The 20,233-nt window shown below is 37.0% G+C and overlaps 2 long non-coding RNA genes across 4 annotated transcripts in view; one reads left to right on the top strand and one right to left on the bottom strand.

The window, feature by feature from the left end:
- The window catches only part of LOC128518779 (uncharacterized), a 54,927-nt gene that overhangs the window by 15,844 nt on the left and 18,850 nt on the right, over positions 1-20,233 (top strand). The window contains exons 4-5 of one of the 3 annotated variants that reach the window (XR_008357770.1): positions 6,196-6,304; positions 18,803-18,911. The exons of 1 other annotated variant lie outside the window; for it this stretch is intronic. This is a non-coding gene — a long non-coding RNA (uncharacterized LOC128518779). The remainder of the gene's footprint in view (positions 1-6,195; positions 6,305-18,802; positions 18,912-20,233) is intronic. One more of the 3 variants, XR_008357772.1, reaches the window with a different exon arrangement.
- On the bottom strand, positions 6,271-10,062 carry LOC128518782 (uncharacterized). Its single transcript, XR_008357774.1, has 3 exons — positions 9,974-10,062; positions 7,719-7,759; positions 6,271-6,358 (listed from the first exon to the last, which is right to left on the bottom strand). It is a non-coding gene; the product is annotated as an uncharacterized LOC128518782 (long non-coding RNA).

Below are 20,233 nucleotides of genomic sequence, written 5' to 3' on the forward strand. Positions count from 1 at the left end.
TGCAGATACTAGTCTTATGTTAATTTTAGGAATAATATACCAATAGAATGTATTTAATGTTATTTATTAAATTATGTAAAAGTACATGGCTTTTTGAGGAAGCTGGACGTAACTGTCTGTAATAAAATTCAATTTAATTAAATTTTATTTGTATAGCGCTTTTAACAATTGGCATTGTCCCAAAGCAGCTTTACACAATCAAAAAATTTATTTAAGTTTGTATGGAATTTGAATGTGTATGAATAAAAATGGTCAGATAGTCCCTGGTAAGCAAGCCGAGGGCAACAGTGGCAAGGAAAAACTCCCTGAGATGGTAGTAGGAAGAAACCTTGAGAGGAACCGCAAACTGCATCCTTTGATCGAAGTAGGCGTGGCGGATTGTAAGATACTAGCAGTTCACACAGATACTGCGGCGCGAGACCATTTAATGCTTTATACGTCAAGAGTAGTATTTTAAAATCGATGCGAAATTTCACAGGAAGCCAATGCAATGTGGATAAGATAGGGGTGTTAGGGGTGCTCATATCTTCTGGTTCGAGTGAGGACTCTCGCTGCTGCATTCTGGACTAGCTGAAGCTTGTCTATGCACCTAGTTGAACAACCATCATTTAGTGACAATATATTTCTTATCTTGGCAATATTTCTGAGGTGAAAGAATGCTATTCTGGTAATATTATCTTATATACTTCAAATATGCTTCAAATGAAAGGCTGGAATCTATAATCACACCAAGGTCTTTTACTGTTGCACTTGATGGAACAGTAAGGGCATCCAAAGTTACAGTGTGATCTAGAATCTTACTTCTAGCTGTATGCGGTCCTATGACTAGAACTTCTGTCTTATCTGAATTAAGCAGAAGGAAGTTAATTAGCATCCAATTTCTTATGTCCTGCACACATTGCTCAACTTTAGTAAGCTGGTTTATCTCATCAGGTTTTGCTGAGACATATAACTGTGTGTCATCAGCATAACAGCGAAAACTAATACCATGCTTACGGATTATGTTGCCCAGAGAAAGCATGTAAAGGGAAAAAAGCAGTGGGCCTAAAACTGAACCCTGTGGAACACAGTGGAACAGTGAAACTACACTAGAGAACATGCAGAATAATCACCATTTAAGTCTACATACTGATACCGATCGGTCAAATACGATCTGAGCCAGGAGAAGGCTGTACCCTTAATTCCTACTACATTTTCTAATCTGTAAAGGAGAATACTATGATCAATGGTGTCAAAAGCTGCACTGAGGTCGAGTAACAAAAGTATAGTGACGCAACCCTGATCAGAGGCCACTAGGTCGTCATTTTACTACTTTAACGAGTGCTGTCTCTGTGCTATGATGAGGCCTAATCCTGACTGATACAATTCATGTAAGCTATTTCTATGAAGATATGAGCATAGCTGCTCCGCTACTATCCTTTTCAGAATCTTAGAGATAAAGGGGAGGTTTGATATTGGCCTGTAATTGGACAGCTGACAGGGGTCAAGGTCAGGTTTCTTAATAATCGGTTGAATAACTGCTAATTTAAAAGATTTTGGAACATAACCAATGCTGAGTGAAGAATTAATTATTCTCAACAGGGGTTCTGTTATTGCTGGTACTATCTGTTTAAGAAAATGTGTCGGTATAGAATCTAATATACAGGTTGCTGAATTTGCAAAAGAGATGAGTGAAATTAGTTCATCAAGGGGAGTAAAGTATTCTAGGTTCTCATCTGACATGGCTAGTTTAACATCTGCATAAATTACATTCTTTGGTTTTAAAGCCTTAATTTTATGCCTAATATTTACAATTTTATTATTTAAAAAGTTTATGAAGTCCTCACTATTACACGATGTTGTTGTGGAGATTTCTGCAGTGGTCTTATTTCTGGTTAATTTGGCTATGGTATTAAATAAGAATCTAGGATTATTTTTGTTATTTTCTATAAGAGTGGAGAGATATGTTGATCTAGCTACACTAAGAGCTTTTCTATAGTTTAGGATGCTCTCCTTCCATGCTATTTGAAATACTAACAATTTAGTTTGACGCCATTTACGTTCTAATTTCTGAGCTGTCTGTTTTAAAGAGCGTGTATGATCGGTATACCAGGGAGCAAGTTTCTTATCTCTAACAATTTTTCTTTTAACTGGAGCTACATTATCTAATGTATAGCGAAATGTCGACTCTAAATATTCAGTCGCCTGATCGAGTTCTGTGGCGTCAGACGGTGATCTAATCAAAGTTGGTAGTTCTGGGAAATTACTGAAAAAACTCTGTGTGGTAGTTGATGTGAATGTACGTTTAAAACGGTAGCGCGGCGCTGTGCATACGTTATTACTATGACACACTTGAATTGAGACAAGATAGTTATCTGATATAACTTCAGACAATGGAATTGTAAATAAATTTCTTATACTTAATCCCAACAATATTATTAAATCTAAAGTGTGACCTGCTTTAAAGGTGGGTCCCACTACACACTGATTTACTCCTACTGAGTCCAGTATGGACATAAATGCTCTACGCACAGGGTCTTCCTGATTCTCAAAATGAATATTAAAATCTCCGGCAGTTAACGCTTTGTCTACATAAATGACAAGGTTTGAAAGGAGATCTGCAAATTCACTAAGAAATTCATAGTACGGCCTTAGAGGTCTGTAAATGACAATTACAAAAACGACTGAGCTGACTTAATATTTGTAGCTACACTTGTTATTTTACTATAGAGAACTTCAAATGAGTTAAATTTGTGTTCGTGTTTTTGTATAATGGTCAAATTATCATTGTGAATAACAATGCTCTCTGGCCTGGGCTCTGGATTGTCACCGATTAACTAGGCCTCTTCTGAGACTATGAGCTATACTACAAGAAATGAGAGGAGCACCTTCCTGAGTGGGATGGACACCGTCCCACCCTAACAGGCCAGCTTTGCCCTCAAAGGTCTTCCAATTATCTATAAAGCCCACATTATTTTATTTTCGGAGCATCACCTGGACATCCACCGGTTCAGCGACCATAACCTGCTGTAAGTTATGTCACCACGTCTCATTGGGATAAAACAAGTTTTCTTTACCTTAAAAACACAAAAACTTAAGTGCTTTCAAAGATGCTTAGCTAGTCATGTGTGTCTCACCTATTTAACTGTACAGGGGATCAATGGGTTTACACCACAGAGGGGCGCTGTCCATGCAAAACAATTTCAGGGTTCACAGCAATAACGTGCGCTTAATAACTGCATTAAAAGTAAGGTATTCTGAAAGGTTTGTTCACGTTGTGCTCTAATAAAGTAGTTGTACTCTATCATGACAATGGTAAATACCCTGTCAAAATGCATATAAACGATTGCTGCAAAGCAGCCGAAGTAACAGCAATTTGGAATTTATTTTAACAAACTCTTAGCAAAATCTAGCCTGATTTTACTTATTTCCATTTTTAATGCTTCCTGCTTAAAATTCACCTGCAAACAGTGAGTAAATAAAATACAGCTATATTTGATTTAAAAAATAGAAAATAGATATAGACTAAAATAAACAGTATTAAGCAATAAAAAAAATTGAGAGACTAAGATACACACTGTGGATTTGGAAAGTATTTAAACAACTTACATTTTTGCAAAATTCAACTAAATTAAATCCTCTTATATTCTTTGGTCATCCATTTGTACACATTAATCTATAATGACAGAAGTCTAAAAGCATCCAACCTACTGTAAGTTTAACTACATTCTGTTTACTTTGATTCTCCTCCTGAACGTTTTAAGAACATGATTAGAGTGCTTGAGAGAATCTGATCAGAAAAATTGGAGAACCTGACCAAATTTGATGCACACAGCTTTTAGAGAATTACACAAAATTTTTGAAAGAAAAGTTTCTGCCCAAGGTGAATACTTACCTTAAGAAGACATTCCAGTCTTTCAATTTTAATAAAAAACATATTTAATATGTATATTAAACAACATCTAAAACATAATAATAAAATTTTATGTCAGTTATATCAGTATATATGTCAGTATAAACAACATACAAAAAACATTCTAGTTAATGTAAACTGTACATGGGGGGGGGGGGGGGGGGCAGGGGTGGTTAAGGTGTTGGACTGTGGTCCAGGAAATCCCCAATTGAAGCCCTGATGCTGCTTGGATGCCACTGTTAGACCCTTCAGCAGGGTCCTTCACCCCCAAGCGCTCAGATACAATCGGGCGGCAAGCTGGCAATCTGACCCTGTAAATAACTGTCACAGAAGTGATGGATACACAGTATATCCGTCGTTAGATGTGCCGGACGGCATGTAGATGGACCATACTTGCATACAAACTGTTCATAAGGCTTCAATAGTCAGTTGTTCATATTTCTGGTTTACATTTTAGTCTGAAATTGCCCTGTCTTTTACCATATTATTTTCTTTCTGTTTTAAAAAGCTACATGCAGGTCCATAAATATTTGGAAACTGTGTAATCAGCATGTTATTACAGCAGCCTACCATAGTATACTGGCGATGAAATTAAAATCCAAATCAGGTGACCGTGTGTGTTTTATTCATTAGCTCTGTCCAACTACAAAAACTGTGTCCAAATAAAAAACATAGCGGTTATAGGTTGTTGTTTTTTTCTGGTAAAGATAAAACACTTAAACAATAGATTGCCAGATGAAGAATATCCTCCAGGAAAAATGTGTACTGTATGTGTCAAAGTCAACAATCAAGACAGGCTTAGCAGAAAAAAAATGAGTATGAGTATGGACAAGAGGAACAAGGAAGTGACTGATGTGTGGGCGTGTATGGATGCCAGTGGAAATGCTGTCTTTTGTACTTGTTGTAGTGACTATTTACAAAAACCAGGATGAGTTGTGATGGGTCTGTTTAGATTTGGCCTTCTGAACCTCAAGTCTTTAAAAATCATTGGATGGAGCTCCATGATGAAGACAGACAACGGTCCAAAGCAAGATTCTTCAAGGCAAACAAGTGAAAATGTTCTACAGTGACCAAGCCACCTAATGTGAAACTAACTCCCTTACCAACGGCAAAGCTGAATATGGAACATCCAAAGGAACAAACAGGAAGTGAAGAGAGCTAAAGGAAAAGCCTGGCAGATCATCATTAGGAAAAAAAAAGCAAGCATTACAAATGGCAAAGTATTACAAATGGCAATTAAAATTCTGACTGTTAGATTGCCTGATTACTTAAGGTCCCTTGAACGGAGAAAAAAAGAAAAACGCTAATTCATCATCAACTCTAATATACTGTGGTACAGAGTTTAAATATCAATTATTGAATGTCCAAATATTCAGTCCAAATATTTATGGCCTGGAACTCATTTATGATAGAGATTTTTATGGTTAATGTGAGCTGATATTCAGCGTATCTAACTAACTAGTCTCAGCAACACCTACAAATAGATAAATACGTAAAAATAACATTTAATCAAAAATCTTTGTTCATGACCCTAGATGTCAGCATATCCTTTGTTTAATAGAGAATGTAAGTGACGGGGATAACGTTCTTGTTGGCTCTGCCAGGAGGTTCACACTTGGCAATAGATAGAAAAAGAGCTGAACTATCAGTTGCTTTAACAGTGGTATGATTGCCAGTTCAAGACAGGCTGGGTTTAGGATGTTAGAAACAACTAATCTTGGATCGTGACCCATAGTAGTCTTTAGAGTGTACTGTACTTGGGTTTCTTCAGAAGACTAAGCTGTAGAGTAAAGCACATCCAAGCAAGAACACTTGCAGTCCGTCTGCGCTGTTATTCTTGCTTGCTCCTGTCTCTCTAATGTGGTCCGGGTCTCTTCCGTCTGCATTGCACACAAACACAATCTATTACAGTATTTGTACATTGAGAGAACATACTATCATAGTTCTCAAAAAGAGAATCAGGAAAAAAAAACTACTTCCTGAAACAGAAAATTAATATTTACTGTGCAGGCTTCCACATGCACAAAGCAGAAAATATAAAGCAGCTTACTGTATAACAGCGGACTTTTTATATAATAAATAGTCCTTGTTAAAAAAAAAATGACAGAACCTCCATGCTTTAGAAGAACTTTCGGAAACAGCAGATGTACACACCTGTAACAGTTAGTTCTACACTAACTGTAATGATGTTAGGGACGTGGCAAGTGTATGTTCCTGCATCAGACTCCTTCACATTGGACAGCTCGATAGAGAAATCCCCCTTTCCAATTTCTGATAAGAAAATTTTTACTCTGTCTCTGTAGGCTGGATCCTGTTCATCATAATATGCTTCACCATTAATGATATCACACACAGTCCTGCTGTATTTGTCTTGCCAAAGCACATACTGAGGAGTCTGTTTGACTGAACACGGTAAGACTGCTGTTTGTCCTATAACACCTTCAACACGAACACTCTGCATTGACACTAAAAAATAGAAAAAACACGCACACACACACAAACACAAAATCTCAGTGTATATACACACATACACATTGGTGACTTTTTTTCTCCCTTCTTTTCCCTTTAAAGTTCTCCACATTTTGTTATTTTACTTTCATCTTAAAATGGATTTACAGTGACAATGACAAATCTAAATAGAAATTTTTTAAGTCTATTGTTAATTTATTTATAAATAATAAAGTCTAAAATATAAAAATAAAGCCTAAGATATCTAATTTCCATAACTATTCAGACCTATCATTTGGTTAAGGCTTGTTTGGCAGCAATGACAGTCTCAAGTCTGCATTTCCAGGTTTCTCCACAGATGCTTAATTGGGAGCAGGTCTGGACTCCAGGCTAGGCCACTACAGGACTTTCATAGAGTTGTTCTGAAGCCCCTCTTATGTTTTCTTGCTGTTAGGCGTTGAGTCGTGGTTTTGTTGAACAGTAAACTTTTATCCTAGTCTGAGATCCTAAGCACTGTGGAGAAGGTTTTCCCCTCACCATGATGCTGCACCACCGTGTCTGACTGTAGTGATGGTTTTAATAGTGAAGGTGATGTGCAGTGCCCCGATTTCCTGATTCAAAATAGTTCAAACTTTGTTTCATCAGACCAGAGGATTTGGGAGCTTTTCGGGGAAACTTCCAGCAGGCTGTTTTGTACCTTTTAGTCAGTAATGGCTTTTGTCTGGTTGCTCTACTATAGATGCCTGATTGGTGGAGTGCTGTAGTGATAGCTGTCCTTCTGTAGGCAAGATTGTATCACAGTTTTTAGACTAGTTTTGAAATGCCAACAGATAACAGCACAAGGCTGTTCACACAGCCAAAAGGAGCACCGACCTTTAAGTCAGTTTGCCAAAAGACATTGTCCTGTGTACATCGGGACCTGTGCAACTGGTGCTATTCTGGTTAAGGAGCCTTACCACATCTGCTACTTCACCATGGACAGCAACTTAGAAAGTTAAACATTAAACAAATGTTTAATTCTGCTTAAAACAAGGCAAATCTGCCACAGAGATGTAAGTTTTCAGTTTGAATAACCACGGTAAGTTCACTGATTGTCCAGGAACACATTCGACATAAACACTCTGCCCTGACACTAAAGGTCAACACAAAATCTCAGTGTATGAACACAGTATATATTTGTCTTGGGTAAGTCAATTTAACTGTCACTGAAATCACAGATGAAATGTTATAGAGATAAAAAAAAAAAAACCCAGGCACTACATCCCTGCTCATGTGATTGAAAGTAGAATATTTACTGATGCTCACAATTTAGCACACATTAAACAGTTTTTACTTCAGAATACACACATCTGGTTACTGTGCTGTGTTAAACGCTTACCTTTGTGTATCATCAGCAGGAAGGCGAAGGAGATAAAAAAGCTGAAAAAACAGAAAGAGAATGAATAGCAGAGTAAATTCTATTGTATTCTACTGCTGTCATTCCTAAAGAGATTAATATTATGCAGATTAATAGCCTTTATTTAATATTAACAACTAGTGTAATCACCCATCGTTGGTTAAATAGTTTGTAGAAATAGTTAAAAGGTTAAAGCTAAAAAATTAAATTATATTATTTGAGGTTGAAGCCCACATACATGTCTGTCTGTCTTTCTATACAGCAGAACTCTCTGTCTAACTTATTAATACTAAGAAATCACATTCTGTAAGGGTGAGTATCTTATGGCTCGTTAGACTAAATTGTACTTCTTTCATCGTCAGACAAAATTTTTCATGTTCGGTAATCGGAAAGTGAATCACAGATGAAAAATGGCAAAAGTAGTTTGTTGTAAGTAGATTAAAGATTAAAGTTTTGTCTTAAAACCACTCCAGTGTGTTAAAATTCACTTATACCACTTCAGCGCTGTTATTTCAGCCAAAGTGAAAATATGAACTAATCCCAGTAAAAATATTCACTTTATCTTTTCTAATTAATATCTATTGGTGCAGGTGTTTGTTTACATTGAGACAGTAGCGCATTAGTAAATTATTTTTATGTTAAGAGTGATTACAAACCGCAGGGAGCAAAAATATTCAGTTCAAGGGGAACTGTGAACGGTGTAGGGAAGAAGTGAACAACAGTTCTCCCCTTCACTGGAAAAGTAAATAAAATTTTTCCCATAAGTCAATTGTGTCTAAATATTAAATATTAATTCCAAAGTGCACTTCACAGGGTGCTCCCTACTCCCTATGTCGGTGTAGGGAACTTCTTTTGACAAAACTCCTCAGATACCTGTCATTGCTGCCGTGAAAATTTCACACTGCGGACATTAAATACTGAATATACATTATATTGATAACATTATAAAACATCACACTGAAATGTGTATAACTTGTAAATAAATTATTTATTCATTATAATAATTGATTAAAGATCTACTGAGATTTCTTTTTTTTACAGATTACTAGCCTATATAATACTAAGGATTTCCTGATTAAATGTAAAAAAAATTGTGTCATTTTAATATGTCGTCCTTAACAATAATAATAATAATAATAATAATAATAAATATATAAATCCCTTTTTCGAGCTCCATTTTTGATGGGAATGATTTCATTCTCTTTTCCAGTGAAGTGAACACCATTGTTCCCTCGTTACCTACACCGTTCGCAGTTCCCTTTTGAACTGGACATTTTCGCTCAATGCGGTTTGGAATCACACTTAACATGGCCGAACATCCTGTAAAGTATACTTCGCAGGGTACTTCAGGCCGTTTGGAACGCACCTAAAATCTCACCATTCCGAACCCGCTGTGACGTCACCAGCACAGACGTCACTTCCTCCGTGTGTTACCATGGTAACGTGAGCGCCCCTCGGATACTTCTTACTGCTACTGTGGCAATTTCACACTACTAAAATTAATTATTAACATAAAATGAAGTAAAAGCTGGCAACATTATAAAACGTATACTATTGAAATGTGTATAACTGGTGGATAAATCATTTGATTAATATAGCCAATGCAATAAGAAGTATTTATTAATTCGATTTTTATTATAGAAACTAAAAATTCGTATTTTCATATTAATATTGTGTCCTTCTCTATAATAATGATAATAAATATCATAAAACCCTTTTGTAGCGCCAGCGAGGCGCAATGACTGATGGGAAATTTTTCATGTCCACTTCCGGCTATGAACCACCAGTCCACTTGCGCCTTTTATTGCGTTTGCAGCCACGTGACCAGATGTTGCTATTCCGCTACAATGACGGCCAAGCACCATCTAATCATCAGCGCGCTTTTGAGAACACCAGCAAAATCTTTTTTTTCCCTACACCGAAAGTACAAGTCACCCCAAATCCGACACACACCACCACAACACCCCTGAGAGCAAAACGCTAAAAACAAAAACATAATGGCCAGCTAAATGTTCTCTACCTACTTACTCATCCTGCGGTGGGTCTAATGCATGTTAAACTCTAATAGTCTAAAATGTTATATTAGGCTGAATGAAATGGTAGGAGAAATATAGCTTGTCAAAAATGTATGCTAGCTCTTCCAGTTACACAGTTATTTCCGGAACAGTACCGAGTAAGATTAGCTTAACAAGGCATTAACTGAATATGGTCTGTCTTCGTGAAACAACGGTACATACCTCACACTCATTGTGCAATACACAAGCAAAACAGTTTATTATTAAATGAATGGAACAGAAACCAACATCCTTTAGAAACGTCCTTGAGCCCCGCTCGGTTTTTTTTTTTATTTTTATTTTTTTATCGCGCATGCGCTTTATTTCACAGGTTCTCAGCCTAAGAAGTGTTAGATTTTCTCTTTTATAATAAACAACTCATTACAAAATAGTGTACGTTTTTAAGCTATATTTGAAAGGAATAAATATGTAATTAATCTGAATGAATACTTGATCACGTGAAGACAGTTTTTTCAATCTTCTGATTAGATGCTTTATAAAGTTTTATACCATCTTTATTCCAATAGTAGGACTAATCAAAGGTGTGTGTCGGTGGCGGGGAAAATAATCAGTGAACTCTGAAATTACAGTGAAGGAAAGAAAAATAAAGTGTAATATGTCAATCATTATTTATTCAGACACTGAAATGTAAAGCAGACACTTGTAATGGCTGAATAAACAGAAATACACAGCAAAAGTAACTATATTCCAATCAATAAAAATGTTATGGTTAATAAACTTTTTTCTGGATTCAACTTCAAAATGTTCAGTGTTATTTAACAAAGACAGATGTGTATATTTGTTGATATTGTATGCAGTATATTTGATTAAAACAAGTACAGACCTCTGTTGCATTTACAAAGACCAACATACTGAAATCTTCCTTGTGTCTCGATCGTCTTGCTGATTGTACAGGGATAATAAATAAAACATTGCAAAGAATAACGCAGTTCATTATCTACAATTTCTATAAACGAGTTGAAATGTTACAACCAGCTGCTGGCTCTGCGCTGACCATAAAACTGTGCAAAGTAAGTCACACTGTGCAGACGAGAGGAGCTAGACTGAAATGTCCAGTAACAAATAAATTCTAATTAAACTGAATACATTTTAAATCTATAACATTAAAATACATTTTAATATAATACTTCATTATTCTTCATTAAAGAAAAGAACATTTCAGTATATTTTACTATAGTAACATTTTGTTATTTAAGACTTTATTATTCACAGTTCACTGGAGTTTAAATAATCAAAATAATACCAAAGTGCAGACTTTCAGTATTAATGTGAGGGGTTAGACATCTACTGTAACTCTGGTAAATGATTCCTGCACTACCTTCTTAACCAAAAGTAAATTAACAGTTGGCTGCTCAACTGTTAGATGGCCAGGAGTATTTTATTCAAACAAGTATTTTGTAAATTCTAAATTAAAAGGAATGTATTGATTAAAACCAAAAGGCGCAGAAGACAACAGAAAAACAACTGTGGTGGACAACAAAATTATTTAGCTGTTGAAGAAAAACCTCTTCCTAACAAATGTTTGAATATTATATGGTTGTTAGCATGATCTATGAGGGGAAAAAAATTATAATAATCACTACATAGCACCCATAATTCCAAAAAACCCATTAGGTTATTCCCGTATGGGATCTACCAGTCTTTTAAATTTTGTGGCTCTTTGTCAATTATTGTACATTTTTTGTCAAATATTGCAAAATACAAAAAAAAACTACATTACTTCCATCATTCAACAGAATGTAATGTTAATTTTTATAATGAAGTCCAAAAGCAAAAAAAGAAAAGAAAAAAAACCTGTGTGGGCAATACAAAGTACCACGATAAGTTAATAACTTGTAGATCCACAGCAGCAATAACTTGTAACTGTAATGGTTTTCTGTATGACTATCGTCTCTCACATCGTTTTGATTCACTCTTCACCCATCAGTTCATTGAATTTTGAGTATTCGCTTACGCACAACTCTTGCTCTATTCCAGGCCTTGTCACAGCATTTCAACTGGGTTGATGTCTGGACAGACAGCCTCACATTTGCCTCTAGTATGCTCTGATATACAGAGGAGCTTGTGGTCATCAATCCCCGCCGTGCCTGACAGTGGATATGAGGCGTTTCTACTGAAATATTGTCGCCAAACATGTCACAGGGCATTAAGGCCAATCAAGTTCACTTTGGTGTCATCGGTCAGGACTCTGTTTCAGAACCTTTGTGCTTGGTTCAATTTTAAGAACATCAGTCATTATTTCACGTTCTTTTTAGACAGAAGAGGTTTCTCCTGGCAACCCCCTCCAAACAAACTGTACATGTTCAGTCTTTATTTAATTGTGCTGTCATGGACTATGATTTAACATGCTCAGTGTGGCCTGTAGGCTCTGAGATGTAGCCCTTTTTTTCTATTTCTTTAAGCTTTGCACGATTTGACCTTGGGGCGAATGTGCTGGGACGGCAACTGTCCTGAATGTTTTCTGTAAAAAATGACTCACTTTAGAGCCCTGAACTCCAATTTGTTTAGATTTTTTTTTACCCTTTCGAACTGATGTGCATCAACAATTGCTTCTCCATGACAATTGCTTATGTCACACATCTGAATGCTTAGCATGTAACATTATATGATGTTCATCTGAGGTTGTTTTTACCCACTACCGAGAACCCTCTACAATCAGGTGATTTTTTTATATTACATAATCATAAGAGAATTAGGCTGTGCTGAATTTCAGTATCTCAAAAAAAAGAGGAATAAAAATAAATCTTTACAATACAAATTTACAAAAAAATAACATGTAAAAATGTCCAACTTTTAAAAAGCATGTTAATTTACACACTTAATACTTGGTCAGGGATCCTTTAGCATAAATTAGTGCATCAATGTGACATTGTTTGAAATCTAATTGGATGGATTAAAAATGGCAAAAGGGCAATGACCTGAATCATATTTTAAACGCAACAAAATGAGGTTTTTTTTTTTTTTTTACTAAAATGCAGTGTAAAAAGTGTATTGGCTAAGTCACTCACTGCCTAAGTAAAACCAACTGAACAAACGAAGCATTTAACTGAAATTAGGAAATATCGTCAAATTTAAAATAAGTCTGTACATATTTATTATTTCAGATCAACTCCAGTAAACTGTGGTAACCAACAAATAAATAATTAACAAAATAATGGAAATGTTTATAGACCTCGTTCAACTTTGGTTATTGAAAATTTTTTTTGTTAAAATTAGCTGATTATCTATACTACTTTTTAATTAATATACAGTATAGTGCAGTACAAAAGTGTGCCCAGAGGATTGCTCCTTGCCATCATAACATGCAATAATGTGTACTAGGTCACAAATCACTTATTGGTATATGTTAATATTGTGGCGTGGGCGGGGCGGCGGCTGACGACCAGCATGCCTTGCGGGGATGTCGGTGTGTTCACCATGATGGGGAAAGGTGTTTGGGTTAGTGACTTCGCCCTGTTGTGTGTGTGTTGAGGTGTGGGACGTGTGAAATGTGCTTCAATTCCTGCTAAGGCTGAATTGGATGTAGGCTCCTGAGTGAAGTTGTATGATCATCCAGTCTCTGCTTCAACTGGTCCCAGATGTGGTCTATGGGGTTCAGGTCAGGGGACATTGATGGCCATACCATATGAGGCACTCCAACTTCCTGAAGTCGAGCTGTGACAATTCTGCCACGTTGTGGTGGAGCATTATCATCCATGAACAGAAAGTTGGGGGTGTGCTGGCGAAATTGGGGGATGATGATGGGTTCTATGATGTCATAGAATGATGAACTTGCAGTGACTGAGCCATGTACAATAACCAAATCTGTTTTGCGCTGACTGGTGATGCCTGCCCAAACTGTTGCACCTTCTCCACAAAAGCAAACCCTGAGGAACATGTTGACCTCAGCGTATCACTCACCTCGCTTTCTCCAGCAACGCTGACCCGACACTCATCAGTGAACAGGACGATAGACCACTGCTGCATTGTCCCGGTCACATGGTCTTGTGCCCACTGCAATCGCTCACGGCGATGTCTTGGTGTCAGTGGAGTCACCTGGTTTGTCTGGAAACCCTAGTACCCGTCGCATCTCGTAAAAGGGCCTGTGGCTGTGTGGCAGTTGCATAACGATGTCTAAGTACATAGGTCCTTAGGTACTGGTCACCGTTGCGGTCTGTCACTCATGGTCTCCAGTCCTGGGTCTGTCATGAACTCTGCCAGTAGTTCTGTGTCTTGATGCAAGTCTGCTGATGACACTTTTGAGAGACACCAAGTTCACGAGCAACATCTGACTGCCTGCCACCAACCCGAAGGCGGGCCATGGCCAGGTGGCGCTGCTCGTCCGATAAGTGACGTCGTGTGTTCATGGCTGTTTAAATGATGAACTTGGAATGACTTACTGACAATATCAGCTTTTTATACCTACAGAATGTTGAAATTGATGCCACATTGAAAAAGGTTGTCTTTTGGGATTGGCCTCAGTATAAGGCACACCTGTACACAATGAGACCATTACATGGGAAACACAATAAAGCCAATACGTACCTCACACTCATTGCGTACAACGTGAAAAACAGTTTCATAAGAACAAATAAAATCACAGAACAATAAATTTCCACAAAAATGAACAAGGAACAAAGGTCTGTAGGTTACTACACTAACTGGAAAACTGGAGGAAGTTGTGTGCACATGCGCTAAGTAGTCTGCTTATAAATTTGTTTATTTATTTAGTTGATTAGTAAGTTATTGCGATTATTTTTGTTAGCCGTTAAGAAGTGAAAAAACAGAAATAAATATATGTACGAGCTAAGTATAGGCAAAGCTGCAATTTATAATTTCCCACCTACAAGCAGTAAAAACGCCACAAACACGTCAATTTTAATCATAAAATTTGTCATTCATGAGAACTCTGCAACGTCACCAACGCAATCAGAAATCACTCTTTCAATGATATTTTATGTTTCATACATTGGAGGACCTCTCAAAAAAAAGCTGTATGTCTGTGTGTCTGTACAGCCAGAATATGTCACAGCATCAGGCTAAACTGGCTGGACAGATTTTAATGAAACTTTTGCAGTACTTAGTTATCTGCCTGAAGTTTAATCTGCATAAGTGAAATCTAAAACCATAAGTGAAATCTAAATGTTGAGTAAAAGCGATGTTATAAACAGTTATGTGGTGAATTTAATAATCTACTTTAGGATAATTGCTAATAAGCTTGTTCAGTGTAAACAAACACCAGCACCAATAGATATTGATTTCATCCATTTATCTAGGAACCTTGTTAGTCCACCAAGGGCCCGTGGTGGCCAGTGGTGACAGTTGTATCTTTATGTCATGAACAGTTCAAAAATATGTTCAGTGATGGTTATTTCTTTGTATTAATAAGTTAGACAGAGAGTTCTGCAATACAGAAAGACAGACAGGTGTACATGGGCTTCAACCTCAAATAATAATATTACTTATTACATTAAAGCTGAATAGATTATTTTTTAGCTTTAACCTTTTATCTATTTGTACAAACGTTTTACCTGTCAATGATGTCTAATGCTAGTCTGAAATAAAATATTGAATATGCACTACAGTACATTAAAGCATTTGGCAGATCCCTTATCCAGTGCGACTTACATTTTATTTACTTTTTACATCTGAGCAGTTGAGGGTTAAGGCCCTTGTTCAAGGGCCCAACAATGGAACCTTCTGATCAGTAGTCCAGAAGTCTAGAGCTGAGCAACTGAAGCAACCTCAGATCATAACACTGCCTTCAGAGGCTTGTACAGTGGACACTATGCATGATGGGTGCATCGCTTAATGCGCGTCCCTTCCCTTGTGATGACCCCATTGCTCACAGAATAGGCTCAATCTGGACTCATCAGGTCAAATGACTTTTTTCCATCGATCCAAAGTCCAATCTTTCTGCTCCCTAACAAACTGAAGCCTTTTTTCTGATTAGTCTTGCAACCAACTGTTTTTTTTTTTTTGTTTTTTTTTGTGGACACAGCTGTTTAGTCCCAAATCTTTTGAGTTTTCATCACATTGTATGTTTATGGAAAGGCTTTCACTATTAAACATAGCTCTATATTGTACTGGACATTTTTAACCATTTAAAATTACTTTTCTTTGTTGGGTTTGTTCAAATTGCATCGATTGGATTGGGATCTGGTGAGTTTGCAAGTCGCGTCAGTGGCCTTGTGTTATTTGCCTGATGGGCCCCATGTTTATAGTCAGGTGTAAAAAGACAGAAGTGAAAATTAATTTTTATTAATTACCAAACTGGAAAGTAAATGAGCAGAAAAGAAATTCAAACCAAAACAGTATTTGGTGCGACCACTATTTGCATCTGCAAAACAGCATTAATTCACACAGATTTTTTTGAAACATCTTGAATAACTAAACAGATTCTGTGGTTGTAGGCTTCCCCAGATCCTTCTGTCTCCTCTAATCCCAGACAGACTCAATGATGTTAAGATCAGGGCTCTGTGGGGGCCAGATCATCATTTCCAGGACTCCTTGTTCTTCTCTACACTGATGATAGTTCTTAATGATATTTATAAATAAATTTAAATCATATGCCTTTCTGATGGTATTACATGATATACATGTAATAGGGGGGCAGGGGTGGTTAAGGTGTTGCCACTGTTACACCCTTCAGGAAGGTCCTTCACCCCCAAGTGCTCAGATACAGTCGGGTGTCATACTGGCAATCTGACCCTGTAAATAACTGCCAAGAAGTGATAGATATACAGTATATCTGTCGCTGATGTGCCGGGCGTCTCGTAGATGGACCATACATACATACATACTGTTCATAAGGCTACAGTAGTCAGTAGTTCATATTTCTGGTCTACATTTTGGTCTGAAATTGTCCTGTCTTTTACCATATTATTTTCTTTCTGTTTTAAAAAGTTACATGCAGAACTGTGAAACCAGCCTGTTATTCCAGAAGCCTACCACAGTATACTGGAAATGAAATAAAATAATGGTTATGAGACTTAAATCTGGGGTAAATCCAAATCAGGTGACCAGTGTAGCAATCACAGCACTTTTTTTTTTTATAAGGTCCTTTTTAGAGCACCGAAACTGCTTTTTTTTGTTTTTTTGTTTTTTAGGACTGTTCGATGGCCTGCTGTGTTTTATTCATTAGCTGTGTCCACTATAAAAACTGTGTTCAAATAAAAAACATAGAGGTGATAGTTTTTTTTCTGGTAAAGATAAAACACTCAAACAATAGTTTGTCAGATGAAGAATATCCTCCAGGAGATACTGTGTGTGTCAAAGTCAACCATCAAGACAGGCCTATCAGAAAAAAAAAAAAAGAGTATGCAAAAGAGGAACAAAGGGGTGACTTTAGTGACTGATCTGTGGGCGTGTATGGTTGCCAGTGAAACTGGTTCCTTTGTATTTGTTGTAGTGACTATTTACAAAAAACAAAGGATGAGTTGTGATGGGTATAGCTTTACATGGTCTGTTCAAATTCAACCTTTTGAACGTCAAGGCTTCAAAACTCATTGGATGGAGCTCTACGGTGAAGAAGGACAGTGGTCCAAAGCAAGAAGGTTCTTGGTTCTTCAAGGCAACCAAGTAGAAATGTTCTAGTGACCAAGCCACCCAAGCTGAAACTAACTCCCGTATCAACGGCAAAGCTGAATACAGAACATCCAAAAGAACAAACAGGAAGTGAAGAGAGCTAAAGTAAAAGCCTGGCAGATTATCACAAGGGAAAAAACTGCTTCTGGTGACGCCTGTGCTTTCCAGACTGTAAGCAACCATTTACTGCAAGGAATTAGCAAATAAGGATTAAAAATTACAATAAAAATTCTAACTAGATTGTCAAATTACTTTTCGTCCCCTAAAAGGACAAAAAAAAAAAAAAAAAACCCGCATTTTGGGCTTATCCATTATTTAACATCAACTTCAGTATACTGTGGTACACAGTTTAAATAACAATTAATCTGACCAAGTATTTATGGCCCGGAATAAATTTGAGCTGATATGCAGCGTTTCTAGCTTACTATCAACATCATCACCTCTGCTGCTTAAAAATCTATACACACTGCAATGTGTAAAAATAGATCTTCCCTTACAGCATAAAATTCAGCATGGATCATCTGAAACAAGATCAGAAATATATATAAAAACAGATAAATACCTAAAAAGAACTTTTAATCAAAAATCTTTGTTCATGACCCTAGATGTCTGCATACCCTCACTCTAAAAGTGTGTGTGTGTGGCTTCGATTTCCGCCTCTCCATGCATGAAGTTTGTATGTTCTCCCGGTGCTTGATGGGATTCCTCCCACAGTCCAAAGACATACAGATTCGGCTAATTGCCATTCTCAAAATTGTGAATGTGTGTGTGCCCTGCAATATATTGGCACCCTAAGTGCTTGGGGATTTATTGTTTCTTGGGACAGTGTCACTGTTATTCTTGCTTTCTCTATCTTGTCTCTCTAATGTGGTCCGGGTCTCTTCCGTCTGTATTTCACACAAACACAAGTCATTACAGTATTCGTACATTGAGAGAACATTCTATCATAGTTTTCAAAGAGAGGATCGGGGGGGTTTACACTTCCTGATGAGTGAAATAACTGAAAATTAATACTGTGCAAGCTTCCACATGCACAAAGAGAATATAAAGCAGCTTATAACAGAGGAGAGTTTTCATATAATGATTTGTGTTGAAACAAAACACCACATGACAGAACCTCCATGCTTTAGGAGAATTTTCGGAAACACCAGATGTACACACCTGTAACAGTTAGTTCTACACTAACTGTAATGATGTTAGGGATGGGGCAGGTGATTTTTCCTGCATCATTATTATTATTTATTACCTTTATTCTTTATTACCTTTCTTAGTTAACAACTGTGAGCACCTGTAACCAAGCATAAGCAATTTCCCTCTGGGATTAATTAAGTTATTTGAATCTTTGAATCAGAATCAGACATTGCTCAGCTCGAAAAATTCCTCTTTTCAAATTCTGATGAGGAAATGTTTACTCTGTCTCTGTAGGCTGGATCCTGTTCATCATAATATGCTTCACCATTAATAATATCACACGCCGTCCTGCTGTTTCTGTCGCGCCAAAACACATACTGAGGAGTCTGTATGACTGAACACGGTAAGACTGCAGTTTATTCTATAACACCTTCAACATGAACACTCTGCACTGACACAAAAACAAAAAAAATACAAAATGGAAAGTGGTAGACGAAAGTTTGGGCACCCCTGGTCAAAATTTCTGTTAATGTAAACAGAAAGTGGAAGATAAAATGATCTCCAAAAGGCATAAAATTACATATGACGCATTCCCTTTATATTTGGAACTAAATCATTTATTTTGTTTTCATTTTTTACATTTTTAAAATAACAGAAAAGGAAAATTTTGGGCACCCTGCATAGTTAGTACTTAGTAGCACCCCTTTGGCAAGTATCACAACTTGTAAATGCTTTTTGTAGCCAGCCAGGAGTCTTTTAGATCTTGTTTGAGGGATTTTCACCCACTCCTTCTTACAACGGTCTTCCAGTTCTGTGAGAGTGTTTGTGATCTTTTGAGGTCTATCCACAGATTTTCAATGATGTTTAGGTCAGGCGACTGTGAGGGCCATGGTAAAACCTTCTTGAAGTAGTCCATCGTGGATTTTGAGGCATTATCCATTTAAAGAAGCCATCCTTTCTTTTGTCAACTTCAGCTTTTTTACAGATGGTTGTATGTTTGCTTCCAGAATTTGTTGGAATTTAATTCAATCCATCCTTTTCTCTACCTGTGAAATTGGCTGCTATACAACCCCAAGACATCGATCCACCCCATGCTTAACAGTTGGACTGTTCTTTTCATGGTGTTCTCCAAACATACCTTTGCTCATTGCAGCCAAAGAGTTCTATTTTGACCTCATCTGTCCACAGGATTTTTTTTTTAATGCATCAGGCTTTTTTCTTTGCTGAATGCTGATGGAGAATTTTGTGGTGAGGATGCAGGAGAGGTTTTCTTCTGATGACTCTACCATAAAGGCCTTATCAGGCATCACTGAACAGTTGAACAGTGTATCACAACTCCAGAATCTGACAAATCTTCACACTTTTGCAGTCACACAGGGGTTCTGAGTTGCTTTTTTAGCAATCTTACGAGAAGTTCTTTGATATTTTTCTCTTGGTTTTCAAGACCTTATCTTGACCTCCACTGTTCCTGTTATCTGCAATTTCTTAATTACATTCTGAACTGAGGACATTGGTACCTGAAAACACTTTGCTATCTTCTTATAGCCTTAGCTCCTGCTTTGAGAGTGTCAATGATTTAAATTTTTTAGAATGAACTACGTAGAGGAACCCATGAATGCTGAGTGATGGGACAAGGTTTGGAGTGTTTTGGTAATTGATTAAAAATGTAAAGACCGAAATATCTAATTTCCATAAGTATTCTGTATATGAAATGCTCACCTTTGT

The sequence above is a fragment of the Clarias gariepinus genome, chromosome 3 (genome assembly GCF_024256425.1).
Source record: "Clarias gariepinus isolate MV-2021 ecotype Netherlands chromosome 3, CGAR_prim_01v2, whole genome shotgun sequence".
In the NCBI taxonomy this organism is placed as follows: domain Eukaryota; kingdom Metazoa; phylum Chordata; class Actinopteri; order Siluriformes; family Clariidae; genus Clarias; species Clarias gariepinus.